Here is an 11,551-nt window from a genome sequence, read left to right on the forward strand (position 1 = left end):
TCAACTTCATCATACAAGAGTGTTGCACAAGATCTACAAGCTCACAGCACATCGCAATGTGTTATACGTTGTGAGCTTGCAGATCAGCTATTTAAATTTATTTTATTATGTTATTTTTTAAATAATAATACAAAATGGTGTAGACATACAAGGTTTCCACCCGACAGCGACGACGAGGTAGCTTTGTTTGTGGAGCTGTGTTCTATGATTCATCTCATCTCATCTCATTGTCTACATCACCTCATTTCGCAGCAGCTTTAAAAGCGTGCAGCATGCAGCATGTGTTTACTTGGTGTTGTTGTGGGGCTGCTGTGCTCTGTGATGGATGTGTCCTCAGCTCTCTCTGCTGTGATTTAGTCCTATGAAGTCATATCCATTTCATTACAGATGGTAGGAAGGCCCAACCACAGCCCCTTGATAGGGATATCTATCAAACTGCGCGCGGGCGTGTGCGTGCGTGCGTGTGTGTTATGCCCAGTCCATACCAATTATTCGCGTTGTGACGACACCATTGAGCAGCGGGAAAGCGCAACGGTCTGAATTGCCCTGTTGCAGGTCGTGCAGTTTTAGGATTCTGTTGCAAGTGGTTGCAATTCATTGCATTGTGCATCGTTGGTGTGGACTGGGCTTTACATCACAACCTCGCCTCAGATTTTGTACAAAATCAGCTCCACAAAGTGTGTATGTTTTGTTATCAACCAGGTCATAATGATCCGGAGCCGAATTCTTCAATTTCAAGGTATTTATGCACACGAGGAATTTGACTCTTCATTTAATTGTATTTTTTAGAAGGTACACTTCTACAGTATTACCATTACCATAAGGATGGTGGAATAACTGACATCCACACTAACGGTTACCATGGCAACACAGGACTGTCATTTTATACACGCTTAATATACGTCAAAAGGATTACAACATTCAGTTTTAAGGTTGCACCCTGACCGGCAAGATGTCAGAAGGGGCCACATTGTGTGTCTACTTTGTTGTCTCCACCAGGCCGAAGGCATGGGGAGAGAGTATGTTTTGCACTCCGTCCGTGTGTGCGTGTGTCCGCCCGTCCGTTACCAGCTAATCTCCGGCACCATTGGCCCGATCCATGCCAAACTTTGCACACACACTCCCTGGATGCCAACGACTAACCTGCCCCAAATATTCCTCAACGGCCTGTTATAGCACCACCATAAGGCCGATTTAGGCAAAACACATTTTTGTAGATTACTCGTACACATTTTATACACTATCTCCATAGTCATGTGATCAGCACCATTTCCCATCTTCCATCCTGATTGGCTAAGATTGGCTTCCAAAGCTCACATGATTGGTCCGTTTCGAACAAAATGCCACAAATCACAAACACAGTGTGCAATTTCCGTGAAATTATACACGCACATTTCCACTAGGCCGAGGACGACATGCCTGCCGGTATGCGCACTCCCTAGAGGCCATGGAAAAACATTTCCCCTGTATCCCTCCACATCTGCCGGTTATAGCGCCACCATGAGGCCGATTTCTCCAAAAAACATTGTTTATGTTAGTCGCACAGATTTCATCCAAATCTCATGCAAACCGGTACACATGATGATCATGGATTTCTCAGGTTCTACACTGATGGCTAAGATTGCCTTCCAAAGTTTTCAGGAGTGGCCCGTTTTGTACAAAATGCTGCACATGTCCTGCTCATCCAGAATTCTATCAGTGATCTGGCTTTGCATTTCCTCAACAAAAAGAAGAAAATGTTTGCTAAACATCACACACACTCCTATCCTCCTGGTGAACCCTGTGCCCAGAAGGGCACAGGGTAAAAAAACATATTAATTTCACTCACACAATGAATATACACCGTACCATATTAGCACAACAAAACAAGGGAGAATTAATTCGCTGAGACACGGAGATGGAAATAATTGCATTCGAATGGGGGTACATCTTGAGATTCAGCTATATATCCTTCAGAGTCCCACCTACTTAGCATCATGTGTCAGGAAAAGTGACAGACCCTGAGGGTCAGTGAGGAACAGTGGGCTAATTTGAGGGCTGCATTTCCATGGGGAATGAACTGCTAAAGGTTAACGTCAAAGGTCAATGGTTTTAGCGTGGTATGGTGTGTTATCTGCTTGTGACAGTATGGACCATTAGGAGCCATGTCCACAGAGGCCCCTTTAACACCAGGGTTGAACCGGCCCGGTTCTTAGCCCATGAGCCAGAGCGGAAGAATTGGAACGTTAATTACAAATTGAGTGGGCAAGTGAGCATGTATTTGTTTTTACGTATTTGTTATTTGTTTTGGTAGGAATTCTATACCAGGCAGAGTATATACCATGCTTATCTCTTAACACTCCGATTGCCCGGGGTTATTTAATCCATTAAATCATAGCGCCCAAGCGAATTATAGCAACGGAGCACTTTTACAGACGGACCGGATGTTATCCCGGATGTGGATGTAGCAGCTAAATGTAGCCAAAACACCGTAGGCCGTCTACCACATGATCTTTTCTTAGAATTGGACGGGATGATTTAGATCGCGAGTTATTAACGTTTTAAGATTTTCGTTCTCGTCGGCTAAACGGGGGAAACATTTTCTATGACGTCCCACTGTTACGCAACATCGAGTAGTGCGCAACAGGCGCTCCTAGGCTGTGGAGCGATGCGATCGGTTTTCATATCAATAAACTTCGTCTTTTGGATAAAACTTCGTCCTGGGCGCTGGGTGTTACTAATAGAAAGGACGGTGAACTTCGTCCTGGGCGATTGGGGTATTGTTGCCAGGGGACGATTTGGCTAGCAGATGTCTTATTCAGGTGTGGTCTTTTCTTCCTGAACATCACTTTTACTGCAGAGTATTATGTGCTGGTGAACACCTTGGAAGTGGTGTTTATAAGGACGTCGAAGGGGAGTTTTATGAGCATAGCGCATCGTGCCGTGCACAGAAAATTGCCGGCTTGTAGATCGGCTACATGTTCAATGCAGGACACGCCATGCAACTATAAATCAGGCTTCACACACAGACAGATTTATAACGTACATGCAAGTAGTATATTCTAACATACATGCACAGTACCATATATACACACTGCAGACTTCCGCACACACACTGCAGACTTCTGCACGCACGCACGCACGCACGCACGCACGCACGCACGCACGCACGCACACACGCACACACACACACACACCGAGTTGTGTGGGGTGCTTAGTCAGTTGTGTTCAGTGGAGCAGTACAATGCTGCTATCTTCCTTTATTGAAGCACACTGGGGTCAGCATGATGCACAGACACTGCTGAGATACACATCCTGCTGGTGCACACACATATGCTACACACACACACACACACACACACACACACACACACACACACACACACACGCACACACATTTTAAATGCTTTATTTGAAACCACTAAATTACTGTATGTCATATTTATTCTCCGCCAGGAGATTCATGTTTTCGACCCCGTCGGTGTCCACAGCTAATCTCGCGTACAGTTCCATGCTTGGCCGATCAGCATTGCATTTATTGCACACCACTGATAGTGTAGGCCAAAGATCTTGGTCAACAATAACTATGTAATTAAAAAAATATTATATATATATGTATATAGTCGCAGCATAATTGTCCATTATAGGCTAATAGGATAAACATCGGATTATACTAACTAACCAATTACAACAGCAACGACGCTGCTGCTCCGGCTTATGGGATATAGCAGAACTAGCAAATTGCATACATTGAAGTCTGATGTCAGATAAAAACACTGTATACATTTATGAACATAACAACATACCCCCAAACCCCTACTACTGTACGTCTAAAGGCTTTTGCACACCGAGTCCGTATTTTTCATATCGGTATTTTTAATCCATCATCCAATAAAAGAGTAATTGTAACCAAATGGACTTGCAGTATGGACCTCATGCACTGTTTCTCCGTCTTTCAGCACCTCGGTTCACGCTAGCCTGGCTAATAAACCAGACTAATATCACACAACACTGTCGCGGTATATCAGTCTGGGCTGGCTCCACTTGGATTTCATTTCCCGGGGAACATTTTCTCTTTGACGCAATTGGTCAGAGCTACTGTCAGTCAAAAGTCTCAAGCATTGAACGTCACTGTACCAAAGCCCGCCCATATTGCATACCGTGTCCCGATTGGTCCGACCTGTTCTCGATTGTAGGAAAGAGGCGTGCTACTGAGCCTCGCCAGACCGAAATCCGCTGGTAGGCAACTTTTTTTTGCCAACGGCTGATTCGGTCTGGTTTATTAACCAGGCTAGGCTCACGCTGCACTAAAATCATGAAATCGTTGTATGTTTGCTGTATGTTTGATGTCGAGGATAAGGATAAACAGTGACGATTCAATATAGCCTACTAGCAGTGGCGTGCACAGACATTTAGAGGGGCAAGTGAAAAAAGGGCACCTTCTGCCACGCGTGGAACCGGCCGGTTGCCTTAATAGTGTGAGATTTATAGATTTTGGGGCATAAATAATATATTAGAAGCTCTTTTTTATCAAGAATTGATCATGGTCTACATACAAAAAATAAAATGTACCAAAAATATATATATATATATATATTTTTTTTTTTATGGCACATTATTATTTTTATTTTTTCAAAAGGGCAAGGGCAGGTGGTGCTCTAGCACCCCCTAGTGTCTATCTGTGCACGCCACTGCATGCCTACTAGTACTAGACAGATCTGTTTGAGGGGATGACCTCACAAACATAACCTATGAATATAGAAAGGCCTACAGTAATTCTGCCTGTTATTATTCATAAAGGACAGCACACAGTTTCAGTGTAACTTATAAAACCAGAAAAAGTACAACGTGGAACAAACCTGGTTATTTTGTGAAGGACTTAGGATTGTATCAATGTTAACATGATAAGTGCCACACTTTGACATCATTTTCCAGACGCTCAGCTGGTACTATTATTTTCATGCTGTCTCTAACCAAATTAATCAAGTCAAATCTAATTTATTTATAAAGCAATACAATACAATATAGTACAATACAATACACCAGTATAAGACAATAAAGTTGAAAAACAACACAGTTACAGTATAGTACTAGAACAAAAACATTAAGAGCAGCAAAGGCTTGTGAAAATAAAAATGTTTTAAGTCTGCATTTAAAAAACTGGAGAATGGAGGGAGCAGACCTATAACAGCAAGGGGAATGCTGTTCCACAGTGTAGGGGCTGCGATAGCGAAGGCACGGTCGCCCCTGAGCCTCTTTTTTGTTGGTGGAATTTCTAAGAGTCGCCTGTCTGCTGACCTGAAGGTCAGGAGGTCGTGATGTACTGTAGGAAGGGGCCAGTTCGTTCAGGGCTTTAAGGAGGATTTTGAATTGTATTCAAAAAATGAAGTGTTCCTGTGAGCTGTGAGTGGATTAGCCTGGCCCTACATGTTGTTTAGGCAACGCTAATCGACATTCAAAAGACAAGCTATCAAGCTGTGAGACAGTGAGGGTAGGTGTTAGACCCCGAGTGAAGACAGTGGCCAATGAATTCGCAGGGGGGATTTGATCTCTAGTCTGTTTGTGTGGTAGGCCGTCATACGAGTATTAATTCAGCCACTATGGTCTACTCTGTAGAACCTCACTCAGCCGTTAGCATAGCTTGCTCTTGGAGCGGCAGTGGATCAGGGGTAAGCCAGGCTAGATCAGGGGTAGAGTGGCCGGTAGAGCAGCCAGATGGGAACCATGAGGTTCAAAGGTCGATCCCGGGTTCCCCCAGAGTTAGTGTTGAAGTGTCCTTGAGCAAGACTCTGAACCCCTAATTGCTCCCAATGTGCAGGTTGGTGCCTTGCATGGTTTCCTCCGCCATTGGTGTATGAATGGGTGAATGTAATGCACAATATAAATGCACCATTCACCATTCGGTCTATTGAGTTATTTTCAGACCGGTGAAATCTCAGAGAGGACACTGTACTGGAGTCAAGTTTCCCAAAAGATGTCGCCGTTCAGGGAGTCCATCATGGTTTGCAAAAGCTCAGCACTGAGTGTGCAATCCATATTAGCCTCAGGTATCTCAGGAGTAGCTGGGGGGCCTCCTCTCCATGGCCCAGGTATCTTAGGAGTAGCTGGGGGGCCTCCTCTCCATGGCCCAGGTTCTAGACAGGAGTAGCTGGGGGGCCTCCTCTCCATGGCCCAGGTTCTAGACTAGCAGGAGTAGCTGGGGGGCCTCCTCTCCATGGCCCAGGTTCTAGACTAGCAGGAGTAGCTGGGGGGCCTCCTCTCCATGGCCCAGGTTCTAGACTAGCAGGAGTAGCTGGGGGGCCTCCTCTCCATGGCCCAGGTTCTAGACTAGCAGGAGTAGCTGGGGGGCCTCCTCTCCATGGCCCAGGTTCTAGACTAGCAGTAGAGTAGCTGGGGGGCCTCCTCTCCATGGCCCAGGTTCTAGACTAGCAGTAGAGTAGCTGGGGGGCCTCCTCTCCATGGCCCAGGTTCTAGACTAGCAGGAGTAGCTGGGGGGCCTCCTCTCCATGGCCCAGGTTCTAGACTAGCAGTAGAGTAGCTGGGGGGCCTCCTCTCCATGGCCCAGGTTCTAGACTAGCAGTAGAGTAGCTGGGGGGCCTCCTCTCCATGGCCCAGGTTCTAGACTAGCAGGAGTAGCTGGGGGGCCTCCTCTCCATGGCCCAGGTTCTAGACTAGCAGGAGTAGCTGGGGGGCCTCCTCTCCATGGCCCAGGTTCTAGACTAGCAGTAGAGTAGCTGGGGGGCCTCCTCTCCATGGCCCAGGTTCTAGACTAGCAGTAGAGTAGCTGGGGGGCCTCCTCTCCATGGCCCAGGTTCTAGACTAGCAGTAGAGTAGCTGGGGGGCCTCCTCTCCATGGCCCAGGTTCTAGACTAGCAGGAGTAGCTGGGGGGCCTCCTCTCCATGGCCCAGGTTCTAGACTAGCAGTAGAGTAGCTGGGGGGCCTCCTCTCCATGGCCCAGGTTCTAGACTAGCAGTAGAGTAGCTGGGGGGCCTCCTCTCCATGGCCCAGGTTCTAGACTAGCAGTAGAGTAGCTGGGGGGCCTCCTCTCCATGGCCCAGGTTCTAGACAGTAGTAGCTGGGGGGCCTCCTCTCCATGGCCCAGGTTCTAGACTAGCAGTAGAGTAGCTGGGGGGCCTCCTCTCCATGGCCCAGGTTCTAGACAGTAGTAGCTGGGGGGCCTCCTCTCCATGGCCCAGGTTCTAGACAGTAGTAGCTGGGGGGCCTCCTCTCCATGGCCCAGGTTCTAGACTAGCAGAAAGTTTGCAAAAGGTCAACGGTGAGCTTGCTAGTTTTATTAGCCTCAGGCGGCTCATTAGCAACCGGAGGCAAGGCCCTGCTATGGCCTCCCCTCGATGGCCCAGGTTTTCAACGTGCACGACATTCCGGTCTTTATAGCAGTCACATACCTAAATAACAATCTTTTAAGTCCGCGATTCCCAACTGGTGGGTCGTTATTGCAAGTAGGCGTCCAAATAGCAATTATTGATAACATTAACATAAGACAAATTAATGTCAGGTGTGGGAAACTTTGACGATGGAGAGATGCCACACTGCCACTATATTTCCACACTCACTCCAGAGAGCCACATTGCATATTACTGTCGTAGCAAAAATTGCGGAAAATCTTGAAAGGTAATATTTGTTAAAGCATTTAGTTATACAGTGTAGCTATGTTGACTTTATGATCTAAATACAAATACATATATATGTATATGTATAATAACTTTCATTCATTCAAACATTAAAACACTTCACCATGTCAGCCTGCCCCAATACTCTTCTCACAAAGATGCTACTGTTGCCATGGACACATTAGAGAGAGAGAGAGAGAGAGAGAGAGAGAGAGTTTTTCAGTCCTGTTGAGTCTGTTGAAACAGAGGACAGGTGGAGGACGAGGTCATGGGGGGACAGTAGTGGAAGGACAAGGCTTCAGGTCAAAGCATACCGTATCGCCCCCCATGAGACCATCCAAGCCAGCTGAGGTCCATCATTGTGTGTGTGTGTGTGTGTGTGTGTGTGTGTGTGTGTGTGTGTGTGTGTGTGTGTGAGTGTGAGTGTGAGTGTGCGCGTGTGTGTGCGTCATATATTATTATATAATATAATATCCAAAAATAACTGAAAGTAACCCCCCTACTTTTTACATTGTGGTACTCGGATTATGTTACTCATGCCTACATTTTTTAGCAAGTAACTTGTAACTGTAGGGGATTACTTTTTAAAAGTAACCTAACCCAACCCTGACGATACCGATACTTTTCCGATACCGATACAGTATTGGGACATCTCTAATGAAAACCAATACATTTTGGCAATTCCTCCATAATCATAGAATATCATTTATTGGAGCCATTTATTGGAACTAAACCATTGTTGTGTTGGTCGTTTGTCACCGGGCCCCTGACAGTGGTAGCATGGTGATTCTGTGGCCCCTGTCAGTGGTAGCATGGTGATTCTGTGGCCCCTGACAGTGGTAGCATGGTGATTCTGTGGCCCCTGATAGTGATACTGTACCATGGTGATTCTGTGGCCCCTGTCAGTGGTAGCATGGTGATTCTGTGGGACCACTATAAACCCAGGAGACGGTTAAAATTTACAGTGGAACAGCAGAGATACATACAGTGGAACAGACAGACAAAGGATACAATAGTACAAGGTTATAGTGCAAGAGCAGAGACATGGAGACTGTGCTATAAGGTTATAAATGTAACAGACAGGCACGCACGCACGCACACACGCACGCACACACGCACGCACGCACGCACACACGCACGCACACACGCACGCACGCACGCACAAAACGTTCGCCACGGCAACTCGCTCGCTTTAGCTCGCTTGGTGGAGTCTCGTGGCCCAAGTTCGCTTGAGACAGCGCTTCTCCGTCGCGGTCCTGGGGACGTTTTCGGTGTAATATGTACGGATTTGGGTTTTTTCTAGTAGCGTATGTACAGAATTGCCAATCCATGTTATTTCACGGTGTTTGGGTAAGACCTGGTTGGAGCTAGACAGGCACAGAACACTGGCACTATAAAGTTAGAGTGTAATAGCAGAGAGACAGCGAGAGGACAGACGGGTTGGTTTGACAGTAGTCTAAGAATGCATGCATTTGCAGCCTGGCCTCACTGCAGTCAGAGAGACTGATGTATGAAGATATACTGCATATGCAGAAAGAGTGAAAAGGGCATGAGTAGGCACTGTAGCAATGGAGTCAAATATGCAAACACAGATATATGCCTTCCTGAATACTGTCTGAGTACTCTCTCTCTCACTTTCTCTCTCTCTCTCCCCCACACACACACACGCACGCACACACAGACACACACACACACACACACACACACACACACACACACACACACACACACACACACACACACACACACACACACACACACACACACACACACACACACACACACACACACACAGTGATGGACCTCAACTGGCTTGGATAGCTTATAGGAGCTAGCATGCACATACGCACAACTTGTTACTGATGTCCTCTGATGTGTTAGTATTTATTGGTAATTGCCTCAAATTGGTGTGCGTGGAAACTGTGTGTATAATGAGTATAATGCAATCTGTGAGTTATGTATGTTTTCCCAAGTGTTTATGAATATCAGTGAAAGCATTGAGAGTGTGTTTGTGCATCCGTCCGTCTGGGTGTAGTGAAAATGCACATACACATGTCAACATACCATTTACTCTGTGTGCGTGTGCGTGTGCGTGTGCGTGTGTGTGTGTGTGTGTGTGTGTGTGTGTGTGTGTGTGTGTGTGTGTGTGTGTGTGTGTGTGTGTGTGCGTGCGCGCGTGCGCAGCCGCGCACGCGCCTCTTTATCTGCCTGTGCGAACGATTACGCCCACCTCTGACAGAAAAATGGTCACACTCATATTTGAAGCTAGCAGAGATTTGTGGAGGACACCTGCAGTGAAGCAGAAGGCTTGCCACCATTTGCTCAGCTTTCACCACGTTACCTCTGCTTCTCCTGACAAAGCCAACTTGGCTCTGTGATACAGAACAGTCTCATTCATGCGCACGCTCGCTCACAGACACACACACACACGCACGCACGCACACACACACACACACACACACACACACACACACACACACACACACACACACACACACACACACACACACACACACACACACACGCACGCACTGTTTGCACATGCTGTACAGTGTACACACGCCTTGTTCTCACACACAAAAACCGATGTACATATGAATGCTGAGGCACTGTGTCAGAGCCTGCATGCTGCTTGCTGTGTGTGTTCTGTGTTCATTCATTCTTATCTGCTCTGAAAGCTATTCAGTGTGGTGGTGAATGGAGGTGCGGTAGGTTGGACGCCCAGGGAGTTGGCTGGCAGAGGATTATTTAAGGCGTCTGACTGCAGGATGACTGTTTAAGGATTGTGCAAAGAATTAATTGTGAAATGCAAAGGTGTTGTCGAGTCATAAAGACGTTTCTCACAAACTAGATGCACAAATGTTAAAGCTACAATCACTTAATTCAATGACTGAACGGTTATTTTTTTATCCAATATAACTAGCAAAGTGATTGGACATGGTCTCCCTACTCTGCTATTACAATATGTCGTCCCTGGTGTTGGGTGCTAGGACACCAACTGGTTGACAATGTCAAAGTTATTTGTAGCGGTCTGAGCACAGGAATGGACATGTACTGTATTTGCTGCCATCTTTATTGCAGTTTGGACATTATTGCAATTTGCAATTACATCAGGACAATGAGACAACAGATCAAACTTATGGATTTTAGATTTAACCGTATGGCTGCAAGGAATAATTAATTATTCGCTGTAATTCACGGCAGGAGTTTTCCCCTTATTTTGAAGAGCCAAAACTCGTGAGCGGATGTTATTTTTGTTACTTACACTGTGTGTGGTGTGACTGGTGTCCGGTCTCCCGCTCGGTGATCAGAAAGGGTTACCACGACGATTACAGCGTTAGCTATGGGCCGTTGAATAAACCTTAACCAGAAATGCCATCTGGGACAAGGAATTTGGAGATAAAAGGTGATCGAAAGAAACAGATTCTAAATCTAGTCAACCAGGCCTGCAGTATAGGCTATCCACTGGACAAATGTGCATGACATTATTTCATGTAAAGCATGGTAAGACTACAGTGATTAGTAACCTGGGTGGGTCAGGGAGAGAAGGATGATTAGAATTCTGCGTTTGTGATATTTTGTCATTTCTACTCACACAATGTGATGTAAAAACAATTCTGATATTTCAGATATTTCAGTGTATTTTAGTTGTAATGTAGCACTCCTGCAGCTTGCTGTTTCAGCACCACATCATAGATATTATGCTTAGTGCCTTGTGCTGAAAGCCTAAAGAATGCATTTGTTTTACCTTTCTCTGTCTCTTGTCTTTGACAACTGGGGTCATTAGTTTAACAGTAACCTTTATGTATAGCTAAGTGCATAGTGATCATCATAATCACCTGGGTGTCCTCATTCGAAGTGGACAGAGCGGGGCGGCATTTCGGCACGATGTCTCTTAGAGGAAATATGAGCTCATTAGGAAGTCCGCCTGCGCTAGCTT

The sequence above is a fragment of the Electrona antarctica genome, assembly GCF_951216825.1.
Source record: "Electrona antarctica genome assembly, chromosome: 15".
Classification (NCBI taxonomy): domain Eukaryota; kingdom Metazoa; phylum Chordata; class Actinopteri; order Myctophiformes; family Myctophidae; genus Electrona; species Electrona antarctica.